Here is a 15,045-nt window from a genome sequence, read left to right as displayed (position 1 = left end):
ATATTTGAGTTTTTTGTTTTTATGCTCTATCTTCTTGCAGTTTAAACGTCTTTTTTTTAATTTATGCTTCATATATATAGCTAACAAGAAATGTCTGTAGTTATTTAAAATTATAAATCCTAAAATGCAGAAAAATGTTTTTGAAAATTTTATTTTTCTCATTTTAGCCTTTATTTAAGGAGGTGTTAGATTTACGTTAATTATGTAAATTTGTTAAGCTTATTTTATATACGAATATTTTGAGATTATTTTTAATTTGTTTCCCAGCACCAAAATATATATTTTTTTTTTTTTTTTGCTCTAACTCTTTTAATTTTTATTATTATTTGCCGGGAGAGTCATGCAATTCTTTGCCAGCTTTTTTTCCATTAATTTTGTAATCTGAAGAAATAAGAATTATTAGAAGTTATTTTTAATATTTTAAAATTTAATAACTAATTCTTATTTTTAATATTATTTTACAAGGATCACAAATTATGAATAATAAAAGCGGGTTGTTTCAATGGTATTTTACAGTTATAAATATATTTCTGGTTTTTGAATTTCATTTTATAAATCTGTTATATTTTTAATTGTTAGCAAAACTCTGTTTATTAAGTTATATAATGAATTGTTCCTAATTAGAAAATAGTTTATATTTTTAATCTCTATTTAATTACAAGTTAACCATATTAATTATACAACTAGGGATTCAACAACATTATGTTTTTAACAGTTATAATATTTTCTTTTTTTGCACTATGGATTACGAGCATGATAAAATGAAAATAGAAAAAGTATTATTAATAATTCTCAGAAATAACGAGATAAATCGTTTTATTTATTTATTCCTAATAGATTAGTTATATTTAGTAATAATATGTCAACATTTCATATTTCATTTGAAAATTTGTACTTTAACAGTGGAGATATTCAGTAATTGAATTTGTCGTAGCTTAAAATTTATTGTAGATATAGGAAAGTGATAATGACGGCGATTATGACGATAAGAATAATAAGTGAAGTAATACAGATTAAAAACTATTTACGGGTGCATATTAATCCCTTTGCTACTCAGAATAATAATTAGTCTATCATATAGAGGTAATTATACATCCGATCAATAAACAGGTTTTGTTCTATGTTTTGAATTAAGCTAATTATAATAATTATATCACAGAGTTTGTAATTCAAACATAATCCTAATTAATTGATTAATTTTTTTAGAAAAAAAAATTAATAAATAATTCATGTTTTTCGTGATTATTTAAATGTATGATGGTCAGAGAGAATTTTTTAATTTGTTGTCATTATAAAGTGTGTTCTAATTAATTTTAAAATTTGATTTCAATTTTCCTGTTACTGTTAATAGACTTGTTTATTTATTTTGTTTTATTTATTTTGAAAAATCAATATTTAAGTTAATGATAAGATATATTAAAAAGTATAATATTTAGAAGAACTTAGTACATTTATTGTATTATATCCGGAAATATTTTTGAATTTATATGTATGTATATTCTATTATTGTCGGATTTTCGTTTTAATAATTATTTGCACGGAGGAAACATGTAACATTCTTAAAATTCAAATAATAACATTTTATTTTAAATATAAACCATTGAATTATTGAAATATCTCTAACTCGATCGTAAAATGCGTAAATTTCTGTAAATATTATCTTCAAGTTAATCTTTTTAATAAAATTACAATAGATTCTTTCTTTACAGAATACAATCTTTAGTGTTCTAGGAGGCCAGATTTATTGAGTTTTATAAAATATTAATTAAATTCCTAATCAATAAAATACAGCGTAAGACGCTTACGTTTGAAGTTGATAACGTGTTTGGAATGTTGCTTGCTATAGTTATACTTTGTTAGTGCAACTCCCAAATTCGGCATTATTCTTGCCAAGAAAATTAAAGGTTTAACCAACTTCAGAAACGAGAAGTTTTCATTTCGAGTCGTACATATGTTTTTCTTACTCTTTTACGTATCTTGAAGCGTAACGCTTTTTTATGAAGTTCTTAAGGAACTCTCATAATAAGTCAATGCTTAACAAAAGTTATCAATAAGCAGTGTTCTTAAAATTCATTAATAAAAGAATACATTTGCTTTCACTTCAGAGTCCATAAAGACAAAAGAAATAATTAAGTTATAATTAGTCGATAGACGTATAACAATCTAGAAATTGACAAGAAAAAAGCAACTTGTAGCAATAAACAAAAAAGAAGTAAACAAAAATAACATCACTTAATTTGGCGATAGTAACTACAAACTGTCATTCAGTAGCATCTAAGTCAAACACATGGAGAAGTTTCAACCTTCGGACGTTCTCGGTGTTAACAAGCAGATTGATCGTTAAGTGATTTTCTAGATGTTGTTGGTATTTAACGCTGTACTATCTCACATCTTCACGAACCGTCGGAAGCTCCAGATATTCGTAAATCTTATCGTTCCTTGTGAACCATGAACCGTGTGAACTGATTCCAATGATTCTATTTCTATTTTATAGAGGAAGTTCTTTAGATTTCCCAGTTTTAATTTTTTCAAGATAAGTTGTAATTATTTTAACAAAAAATTAATTTGTCTATATAGGCGATGAGAAGATTTTTTTTTCAATTTTTTGATTTCATAATTATTTACTACTCAATTGTTATGATATAAATGATAAATAGTGTGACGTCAATTTGACAGTTTTTTTCACACGAAAACTCAAGAACAGTAATTGGAAATCTTAGGGTAAGAAATAATACATTTTCCCATACTCCAGAAAACCTCACATCACACATTTTATATGTTATTATACCGCGTTTCGCGTATCTTTGCAATCATTTTGTAATTTTTATCAAGATGCATCTTTTCCTCTTTAGAGAAGGATTTTTTCTTTCATATGGGCAAATTTTGTACGGCTAATCATTTTTAAATAAACTTAAAATGTGTAAAGCAAATTAAACTTTTAAAAAATAATAAAATTGTTTTATTACCTAAAAAACAAAGAATAGTGATTTTATACTTTCTTTAATTTTTTTGAAGTCAGCGCCGATTGTTAGGATGGTAGTTATTTTAATTTGTTATCGATATAAAAAATGTGGTTTTAAATTCCCAACTTAAAAAAAAATTCCTTAAGTTAATTTAATTTTTTTATTTTAATTTATTTTACATTTTATAAAACATTGATGTTTTGAATCATTCAAATATAAAATACGAGTCATTTTTTTAACCCTATTCTAATATATTTTAAACTTTGTTTGAGAAATCTAAGTGGAAATTGATAATTAGTTAGAAAACAGAATTCTCAAATCTATTTTAAATATTTTAATTCTAAAAAGCTGTACAAACTGTATAATTTTCAGCGTGTAAAATCTGTTACTTTTATAAATTAGTCAAAGCACTGCTGTTAATCTTAACGAGTTTAGAAAAATAAAATGTAAAGGTGTTTGAACGATGATTATCACATTTTTAATTAGATTAAATTACCAATACTTAAACAAAACTTTGACAATTCTAAATAACAATCGGTATTATTTACCCTATATTAACTCTAAATTAATCTCTCTCTCTTTTTCCTGTTTAGCCTCCGGTAACTACCGTTTAGATAATTCTTCAGAGGATGAATGAAGATGATATGAACTCTAAATTAATCTAGACCTTTTAAAAGTTACCATCAACTATTATACCTAATAACCAATAGATAACTCTAAAACGATCAAAAATATTTAAACCGTATAAAACCACGACTTGCTGTTCATTTTCACCATTTCTTCTTTCTTTACCGTTCCTTCATTGTTTGTTTTTTTTAACCTCCGGGGCTACCGTTACGTATTGCTTCAGAAGATGAGATGAATGATAACTTTTGTAGCGTGTGAAAATGCCATGCCTGACCGGGATTGGAATCCAGGTCCTCCCGATGAAAGGCCGAGACGCTACTACTCGCGCCACGGAGTCAGGCTTTAATACACTTAAGTAAATGTTTAAGTTACTTTGCCAGCTAACGATTACAAATACATATATATAAAATTGTAAATTGGGGTTTACCTTTTTCATATTTGTTTTTTAATTATTTTTTTTTAATTTACACTTATTCTCACGCACGATTATAAAAAAAGATAAAAGTTCTTGTTACACAAAATTTAATTATAATTAAACCGTACGGAAAGTACAAATTTGTAAGGAAGGAAGAAACATGGTTCACAATTTATGTTTGTACAGGTACGTTTTGGTAAAGGTTGTAGCTATTATTTTTGTCTTAACATCAATAAAGATATTCAGATTATTTTTTTTTAAATTCAATATCAAGGCTTGGTCACGAGTAATTTTTCTTTAATTTTAGAAAACGTTTTTTTTATATAATTTTCTTAATATTTAACGTTGCAAAAATCAAATAAAAATTCCTATCTTTAGCCTTAAAAAATGTGATATCTTATTTTTCTGTCTTTATGTCAGAGCGTTGACAATATGACTTCAACAAGCTCAGTGAATGAAAGTTGAGAAAAATAATTCCCGATTTTCATGGTGGAGTGGTAGCGTCTCGTCCTTTCATCCGGAGATCCCGGGTTCGAATTCCGGCTAGACACGGCAATTTTTTACGCTACAAAACTCTTTTAATATTCTCCCACGCACAAGCTTCAAGCTTTACGGTGAAATCAAGCAAAAAAATAAATTATAAAAATCTGTAAAATAAGATCGTCCCAGTTTTAAATTAGTAAATAGTCTGCATTTTTAAGTTGGAATTTCATATTTCTTTATTTCAGTACCGGGAGAAAATGGTACTTTTAATAAATAAATATATATATATATATATATATATATATATCAAGAAACATTTTGGTAATACCTCCATGAGCATTATTAAACATTTTCATAATAAAAATAAAATGAAAAATCATTTCTTATAAACTGTCTTAGCTACTACTATTATACAGTGAAATGAAAAGAACGACTGCAAAAACAAACTTCTTTCCTTACCCTTATAGACACGCGTGATAAAATATCATATTCTCTCTCACTCCTTATCTCTTTATCTCTCTCCGTATAAAGAATCAGCTTTTCTTTAAATCTCGCGCAGCACAATCACACACATACACGTTAAATCGTACACCACAATGGCGCTATATATCGTAAAAATATAATCTAAAAGAAAAAATAAATATAAAGCCAAACTAAATAAAAACACACCGCTTCTTTTAGTATATTTCTATATTATTTTTCTTTTGCTTAAACATTTTACGTTAAAATTTTACCGTTGAAAAATAGATTGGGTTCCGGTTTCACTTTTAGCCGACCGAAAGAGCATCTCCAAACCCGGAACGAAGTGAGGCTTTTAAATGAAACGTCAGTTTGCTCGGTAAACTCACCGGACCGTTTAAACAGGAAAACAACTATTCTGATTCACAGTAGTTGTATCTGCGGTCGATTGTATACAAACGTCACCGGTACAACGGACAGAACAGTCGGTCAATTGTCTGTGTTTACCCAAGAGAGTTTACTCTCCGAGTTGGTAGAGCTATATTGAATGTACAGTAACTGAATTTCAAGCGAATACAAATACTAGCACGATGAAATTATTGTTAAAATATCAAGTAAATTGATTTAACTCGATAATTCAATTGTTACTCTTTTTTTTAACATTAAATGTGCCTGAGTTTTTATTGATATTAAAGAGAAGTTGCTCATATTTAATTGAATTATTTTACAAGGTATTAAGTGAGATAATTTTCAGGTCTTCTGTTAGTAAAAATATAATATAGTTATTTCTTTTTTTATCAGTAAAGCATATAGTTTTAGTACAGATGACACCTTTTTTAAATTAATTAATTTTTACTTTTAAACATTTTCCACATATTTTATTTATCTCAACAGGAGGGATTCAGTATACATTTACTGCCGAAAACGCTTCTCGAAGACAGTTTCGTAGAAGTTGTCAACAAGAGTTAATGAAAATCAATAGTTATGTCTATTCAATAAATCCAATTTTACTTAATTTTGATATTTAAATTTTAGGAACGTGTACATTTACTCTCCTTAGGCGATTACAGTATAGATTTCGAGTTACTGGATTAATATTTGTTATTAAACTAGGAAGAATTTATAAGTCAATAAATGAACAAATGATTTTGGTGATATTCTTAGAAGCAAATAAGAAAAGATAAATTTAACAACAGGCTTTATCCGATTAAAACTCCTTACACTAAATAATGTTATCGTTAAAGTAAATAAATTTTATCATTACAATTTATACTGGCCTATCACAAATGATGAAAATTATATTTAATTATGCCGGCCTTTATGGCATATAGTCTTAATTTTTAATTCTGATATATTTGATCAAATTTATGCATGTATACTCGTTTATCTAAAACTTTTATTACATTAGTTGCTGGTAAGGTTATAAACGTAACTTAAGGTTTAAATATGATCACTGTTTTTTCTTTCGGAAGTTACACAGTCAGTAGTAAGATTGTATGTAAATTCTTAAAATTTATTAATTCTATAAAAATATACTAATAAAAGAAATTCCAATAAACGAACATACTATAAAAGTAGTTAAAAATAAAAGCTTAAGAAATAATTTTATATAAATTTTCGTTTACAATCTGTAATCGTAAACTTACTTTAACAACGATTATACGTTTTTGGATTACATTTATCGTGTAAATATCAGTTTCAAAAGATTTCCAGTTGCAGAACTGTTTAATAAATTAGTAGGCTTATATGTCCTTAGTTTACAATGTTTACTAAGGACACGTTAATATTTACTTAATCGACGTGAAGAAAAGAAAAACAAACTGCTCGTGCTTTAGTTTAACTAAGGGGGACCAGTGCTACCGTTCTCATAACAGTAGAATCCAAAACCAATTTTAAGCGGATTCTATGCCTGAACTAAAGACAAAGAGAATTAGATCTCTAATCTCGGTTTAATACATGATAATTATAAGAAATACAAGATAAATATTAAACAATTCAGAAAATAAAAAATTAATAATAAATTAAAAAATCAACCTGTATAAGCCAAAATGATAAATTTTACAAACTCACTGTTAATGTTAATTATTATCTGTTAGTAACATAATATTTTAAAGTAAAATGAATGGATAATATTGATGTAATTTTAATGAAGAATATCAACAGTAATATGGTGATAATAATGATAATAGTAACAATGTGCATGTGCATACAAATAGAAGATAAATTAATTTTGTTCGTGACAGTGATTCTGTGTGCAATATAGTCAGTTACGTTTCCTTATTAGGAATACGTAATAACTTGAGCATTATAATACGAGAATAAAAACTAGATCATGTTAAGTTAATTACATATAAGAAATAGCAACCAATAAAACATATAAGAATATAGTAATAAAATAAAATATTTTAATAATAACCGAAATAATTGAAAATCAAACAAATATATAATTAATTAAATATTCAAAACCAGAACATTTTTTAAAAGTATTTATTTTATCAGGTTTAAACAAAATATCATTAATGAATTACTCTTTTTTTTCTACTTCGTAAGAACCATAAATTATTTAATGGATTACGGGCGGGAAAACTTTATTTCATACTATTTAGAAATGTTTCCTAATCATCTCTCTTTTTCTGTTCTTACGGAACCACCGTAAGGTATTACTACAGAGGATGATATGTATGATGTAAATGAAATGAAGTCTCTTACATTCTCAGGTCAATCATTCCTGAAATGTTTGGTTAATTGAAACCCAACCACCAAAGAACGCTGATATTCACGATCTAGTATTCAAATCCGTATAAAAGTAATCCTTTACTAGGATTTTGAACCTTAAAATTCTCGACTTCGAAATCAGCTGATTTGCGATGATGAGTTCACCACTAGATCCGGTGAGTCTTCCTAATCATCTAAAATATATATCATACTGAATTATTGTAATTAATTAAGAATAATTTTATATGGAAATAGGAAAATTTTACTAAAAAGTAAATTATGAAAAGAATTTCCTTTTAGAAGTTCTTATTATAAAATAATCAAAGGTTGAAACGTAATATTGTTAATATATCGTTGTAATTAAAATTAATGATCATACTAAATATTCAAAAACGATTTCCAGTTATATTATTTCTAGTTTATATGGATACTAATTTATTTACACACGCGCACATACAGTCAAATAGGTAACTGTAAACCATCGCAAGTATAATATATGAATGCACGTTACACATAGATCTGAAGGTTATTATTAATATTTTCCATTTTATAAATGAATGTTACGCTGAGATCCGTTTGAAATGATCAGACACAAACGTATAACATAAATTTGCCCATATTCGTATCCATATCTAAATTTAAAAAAAGACATCTCTATTATTATTTAAATCTCGTTTAATTTCAATGTATTGAAATTATACCTTCAATAATTTATTTATTTATTATTATTTATTTTATCATTACTAATAGCATACAGGAATAAAATTGGTTTTAAAAACGACGCACAGTAAAGTTATTTCATCAGGACTTTAGATCCTGTAAAATGAGTGTAATGTTTAATATTAAATAAGGAAATATGCTGTTTTTATTTTTCAACATTTTTTGTTATCTTTTACGAAACTGAATGAAATGTAAATAAAATTCCATTATGCTAATTAGATTTTTATTTTGGCAAATTATTTATTTTTTTATATTTGTTTTATTTATTTATTTTTTTTTTTTTTTTGAGTTTTACGGGCATCAACTTATTATGATCATTAGCCGATGGAAATTTGTAGCGTTTGAAAAATGCCTTGCCTGACTGGAATTCGAACCCGGGACCTCCGAATGAAAGGCAGAGACGCTACATTCGTAATTTATATCCTACAAAGGTACTTATGTAAGTTTCTTAATATACGTAAAAATTATTTTAGTTTTGTATCAAGACATTCATACAAATATTGAATTAAAAAGCTGATAAATTAAATTCCGGTTTTCAATATTTTATCAATTTATTAAGGTATTTATCGTAAAACTAAAGGAAATAACTGTGTAAAATTATCTGTGTTAAATTTAAATCCCATAAAGTCGAAATTTTAAAAATGATACAGACTATTTAATAAGTAGAAATCAGTGTAATTTTAAGGAAAAGAATATCAAATACTTTAATTTCTAATTATAAAAACAAACAAAAAATTTGATAACAAATATATTAGCTTTATGGTTTACTAATAATAATACGTCTAATTCAGTACATAATACTTCTAATACTTTTTTTATTACAAATTATCTTATAATATTAATTTATTTACTACATGTATAAGAAAATAAGTTTTTCTCCTATTACATTTCTAGTTTAATTAAAAATGAGTTTTTTGTTGATCGAATGCTACGTAAAGCTACCATGTACATAATAAATCAGTACAAATGTGTGAATACAAATTTCAAATATGCTTTTCATTTTAATATATTTGATGAAAAGCGAAATTTATTTATAACATATTATATTTCTAAAATTTAACTAATTAATTTGTTTAAATAAGTTGTTAACTTACCCAAGCACGTGGTTAAAAATCGTAATACAAACAGAAAGTCGTGACGTAATTTAGCTTAACAACGGGCTATATTTTATTACCACCCAGTCAGGCCGCATCACTGCAACTGAGAACCGCGCTCCGTTCGATGCCCGTAATCAACTCAGAGAATCATCGCGCATGCGCAAAAGAGTATTGTTGAACTAACCAATCAAACAACATGAACAATCGATAAAAATTTCATTCATTCATTCAATATACACATATACACAATGCTTACTGCAAAATAAGAAGATCAAAGATCCTATTTCCCTAATCAGTATATCGATGACTCAGTTTGATGTATCAAACAGTCAGCTGTGAAGAAGGTTTTTAAATTACGTATATAACAAATCCTCTTTCAGCTTTTGAAGAATTTTCAAATCGTAGTTTAAAACGAAAATCCCTTAATTTTTTTTTATGTCTGATTTTTCTTTATCTTTGTAAATTCTATAAGATAAAATGAAATTTAGTAGTTACAAGTACATCAATGTTCGTATTAATAATTCGACATAGAAGTTGTATTTCCTTAATTTTATATGTAAAATTGTACAGAAAAATATTATATTGGAAGAAGAGGAGAAAAACTGGAATACTTAAATTTTAATACTACTTTACGCTGCTACATGTAACATACATGTAATATAATTCTTTAAAACCTCTAAACGACAGATGACAAATCCTTAAATGAATTTCAAAAACAAATAGAGATTATTTTTTGATTCGGAGCAAGAACAATTTAATATATTTTTACGGTATAAGTAGTTTTCTGTTAATTGTTCTCTTCTTTCTGACCTAAAAATGCATTCTGACCCATACCATAAAAAATATAACTCAAGAATACATAGACTTACTTCATTTAATTCAACCTCAATTAAATATTTATTCAAAATTACATCTTAGCCGGCCTTCGTGGCGCGAGTGGTAGCGTCCTGGCCTTTCATCCGAAGGTTCTGGCTTCGAATCCCTCAGTCAGGCATGGGATTTCGGGTTAAATGACCACAGCAGTCGATTCACATCTCATTAAAAAAAAAAAAACATGCTGTAAACATTATGTAGCAATATGTGCACATATGTAGCTCTCCAATTTAGACCCTTAAGGATTTCATCTGAAGACATGACGTATTTGAAGATTAGATTTGACGGTCGTTTTCCAAAGCTGTAATCCAGTCTTTAATATTCTATTTTCTAATAACTCATTTATTAAGGAGAACTACAGTTTATTAGCAAATTACAAGGAAAAACAGCTGATGCAGTTTCACTTTAAGTTCTATCATTTCATCCAAGTAGTCGTAAATTCATATGTACATTCAAATATTTTACATCCTTTAACCACCTTATCTTCTTTTTTCTGTTTAGCCTCCGGGAATTACCATTCAGGAATTACTTCAGACGATGAATGAGGATGATATGTATGAGTGTAAATGAAGTGTATTTTTGTACAGTCTCAGTTCGACCATTACTGAGATGGTTAATTGAAACCCAACCACCAAACAAACGCTTTCTCTAAACACCTAAAATTAACTATGGTTAATTAAAATTAACTATGTCTAAAATAATATTTTAGGCATTCAGTACTGAAGTTGGAAAAATTTCTCTCATTAAAATACAAAATTTTATTAGAAAAGACTACTTGTAGTCTTTTCTAATAACTTTCAGTTAAAAAAAAAAAACAAATTTGTTTTTCATTTAAGAAGAATGATTTCAATATCAAATAATATTTTATTATATCATTTAAACCAGGGGTCGGCAACGCGGCGCCCGTGGGTGCCATGGCGCCCTCGATGAGATTTTTATACGTTCACACTATTTTACATACCTACTAAGCCCAATAACCGTATCGGCATCACTCGTATATAAGACAATATAATTGTGCGAGCTCCTAAGTAGTAATTGCTACTTAGCACGTAGGAATATTCTCGCTTCTAATAAATTTGCTAGTATGTTACCTTATTCTGAGTACTACATATTTTGAGTGTTTTTATTATTGACTATATTTTATTATTTACGTACTATATTATTAACCATATCACGCAAGATAGTCGCGCTTTTTACTATCAAATACGTATCGTACTGATTAAACGGATTTTATGACTATCCCATCATGAATAATTGTAAAATAAAAAGGATTTATTGTTTTAATGTTGACTGGGAAGAATAATTTTGTTTTATTGATTTAAAGGCAAATGTATCTGCTTATTGTGTAATAATAGTGTGGCGCCCCCAATAATTTTTGAATTTATTTTGCGCCTTTACTGACAAAAACGTTGCCGACCTCTGATTTAGGCCATAGTAATAATAATTAATTTATAAACTCCTTATTTCAGATAGTACAAAATACACGAGTAATGCAGTGAGAAATTCAATCTACAGTTTTAGAGGATGTATACAAACAGAATGGGAAAAACAGCTAGCTCGGATATTGAAATAAATAAAAGATTTTGAAACTGTACTCCAGAATTTATCCACAGGTTGTATAAAATTTATTTGTATATCAATGCAAAAAACCATACTTAGATTAGGTTACGTTTTGCTTTATAGTATTTTTAACAATGATAATGTAGTGGTTATTTTCTTAACGAACGTTTAACATTTTTTTAATATTTTTGGTTGTTTAAAACTTAATATATTTAGTACTTTCATTACGTATTTGACCAATTTTTGACGTCACTAAATGAAGATAGCATAGATATATATATGCTCCAGCTCCATTGAATTTTCAAAAGTTTTCTGTTACTTTCTCTTAATCGTATAAAATAGGTTAAATCAGCAAAAAAATTTGCAAAATATCTACGTCAGGCTTTGAAATTTTCACCCCCTAAAAAATGTATTTCTCATCATAATAAACGAAGAATAATTAACGAGAGTGAAATTTTCGAGTTATCAAATAAATATTTTAAAGCTTTACAAATTAAAAAAAGAAAGAAAATAATAATAGGCCATAAAAAAGTGGTTTTATTTAAAATTGTTTTTAAACATGACGATAAAGGACTGCCTTATAAGCTCGAAATAACCAAAAATATTAAAAGAAAAGTTTTTTTTATAATTTTGGGTATTCTGGGTCGCCTTTGATTAGTTTATATATGTTCATATATATATTTACATATAAATTATATAAATTCAACCAAATAATGACCAATATTTGGATAAAAAGATTCCAGTTCTCTGAAGTTTCTTCAAAATTTTATTTTATTTTAACATTTAAAAGATTTATAAAAAGATTTTCCTACATATTTAAAATTATGTAGAAAGTTTTTTATTCTGAAGAAAATAATAGATCTAAAACTTCTCTATTCTTTTTTAAAAACTATACAAACACTTTTTTAGAAATGTAGTTTTGTAAAATAATATAGTACCAATACTCAAAATTATCTTTCTTTTATGTTAGATTGCTTATATATTATGATTATCTTTAATCGTATTTTAGTTAATTTTAAGTTTACGAATTATGTTAAACTCAAAATTTAATCATAAGTTTTGAAAAATAGTTGAAAGAGGTAATTCGTAAAAATTATAGAATTGGTAAAAGCATATTAGTACATAAAGAAATCGCCACCTTAATTAATAAAAATGTCTGGTTATAATTAAATAAGCAACTATAATGAAAAACTGGGTCAATCAATGTATCAATGACTCTCTTTTTACAATTATAAGACCTGGATTTGTTATAATTGTTCTAATTTACTTGATTAGCCTTTACTAACGTTTTAATAAGTTAAAACATACAAATAACAACAATAAATATATTTATATAAATTAAAAATTTTAAATTCAAAGATGAATTATACATCATACACGTATTTGTACTATTATTTAGCTTAATTAATTATGTGTAATCAACATTGTATGTATGTATATCTATGTAGTTACCGGCAGAGATTTTCATAGAATCCTAGGCAGCATTACAGAGACATCCTCAAATAACTATTGTGGAATAAGTGGCCTCTAACACAAATGCAACTATTAATTAATTAGTTACTTTATCTAATGCTAAATAAAAGTCTACGCTTAACGAAATTAATAGTTTTCGTTATTCCAACGAATTAGTAAGGCAATTTCATGACCGGATAGAAGCCTATATTATAACCTGGCCTAACGTAGCTGGAGAAATTATTTAATTAATAATGAAATTATAAAATAATTTAAATCCTCTTCAATCTTGTAACTTTGTATAAAATTTTCTTTTAACTTTGAATACGAAAACCTTTTTTTAAAAATGTGAAGAGTACGAGTACAAATACATAAAAGCCAACCTAAAGCTATTGATGTCCGTCACGTACTATTGCACTTCCTCACTTACTTGTAAAAACGTAAAAACTTTGCATCCTTTACCTTACTTGTGAGCAGGTTTAATTTAAAATTAATTATTCAATATAGGGACATCAAAATATTTTTAGATACGTGTAGGTTTGATGATTTGCTACTAAATCATCAAATTTAAATGTATATTATAATTTTTTTTTAAATTACACTTAATTTAAAATTTTAATTTTATCACATTAATAAAACAGAAACAGAGACGAATGTGATAAAAATTTCTATTCGTTTATTGGTTGGTGATATCCAGTGCAGGAGAAAACATTCGTAGATATCTTCCTACGTAAAGGATATTACTCTGTATATTCTTGTAAAGCCTTGACCAATTCTTCAATTTTAAACTCTTCATCAGTCAATACTCTCTTTCTTTTTTCTGTTTTAGTCTCCGAAACCACCATATGATATTACTTCTGAGAATGAATGAGGATGATATGTATGAATACAAATGAAGTGGTCTTATACAATCTCAGGTCGACCATTTCTGAAATGTGCGGTTAACTGAAACCCAGCCACCAAAGAACACCGATATCTACAATCTAGTATTCAAATCCGTATAAAAGTAAATATATGTTTTCTAGGATTTGAATCGTAGAACTCTCAACTTCGAAATCAGCTGATTTGCAATGACGAGTTCACCACTAGACCAACCACCCGGTGGATTGGTCGTCATTCATTACTAGTCAGTATATAAATATATATGACGGTTTTATTTTTACAGTGTTTTCTTCTTCTTTTTTATTTATCTTTGTAAAAAAATATGTAAATAACAAATGGACTGATAATTAACAAATGAAATCAGAAAATATCATAAATCACATGTGGAGGTAGACCACCCGGTTAGGAGTATTTCTTGATCATTGAAATATTAAAAGAAGATTTTTACAGTAATAATTTCTAAATTAGTAATATATCTCTATTCCAAGCCCTTTTTGTTCGTTGAAAGATAATGCAAAGAAAGTGAACTTGGCGAATAAGTTTGATTTAATGTAAACCTAGTTTCTTATTATATCTAATTATCAAAATATATCAAGAAGGAGTAAATTTCTTGATTAACGGTAAATTTCAGGTATGTCATTTATTGTCGTATGAATTTATTAAAATGTTGAGTTTTTGTACTTTAGAAATTTTCTATTTACAAGATCCAGAATTATTCCATTTAATCTAAGTTCCAGTTTTTTGCCTTCCAGAATTCTGTTTATTAGTAATAAATGTAATAAAAATTGTTTGCTAATCA

General features: G+C 26.8%; 1 protein-coding gene across 2 annotated transcripts in view; it reads right to left on the bottom strand.

The window, feature by feature from the left end:
* LOC142320538 (uncharacterized) overlaps positions 1-9,573 on the bottom strand; it is a 505,330-nt gene extending 495,757 nt beyond the window's left edge. Inside the window, exon 1 of one of the 2 annotated variants that reach the window (XM_075358439.1) lies at positions 9,477-9,573. The gene's annotated coding sequence lies outside the window, so the exon portion shown is untranslated. The remainder of the gene's footprint in view (positions 1-9,476) is intronic. The other variant, XM_075358440.1, reaches the window with a different exon arrangement.
* Positions 9,574-15,045: the final 5,472 nt, after the last annotated feature.

Source organism: Lycorma delicatula, chromosome 2, assembly GCF_047948215.1.
Source record: "Lycorma delicatula isolate Av1 chromosome 2, ASM4794821v1, whole genome shotgun sequence".
Lineage (NCBI taxonomy): Eukaryota > Metazoa > Arthropoda > Insecta > Hemiptera > Fulgoridae > Lycorma > Lycorma delicatula.
The sequence above is the reverse complement of the archived record's forward strand: the minus strand, read 5'-3'. Positions and strand labels throughout refer to the sequence as shown.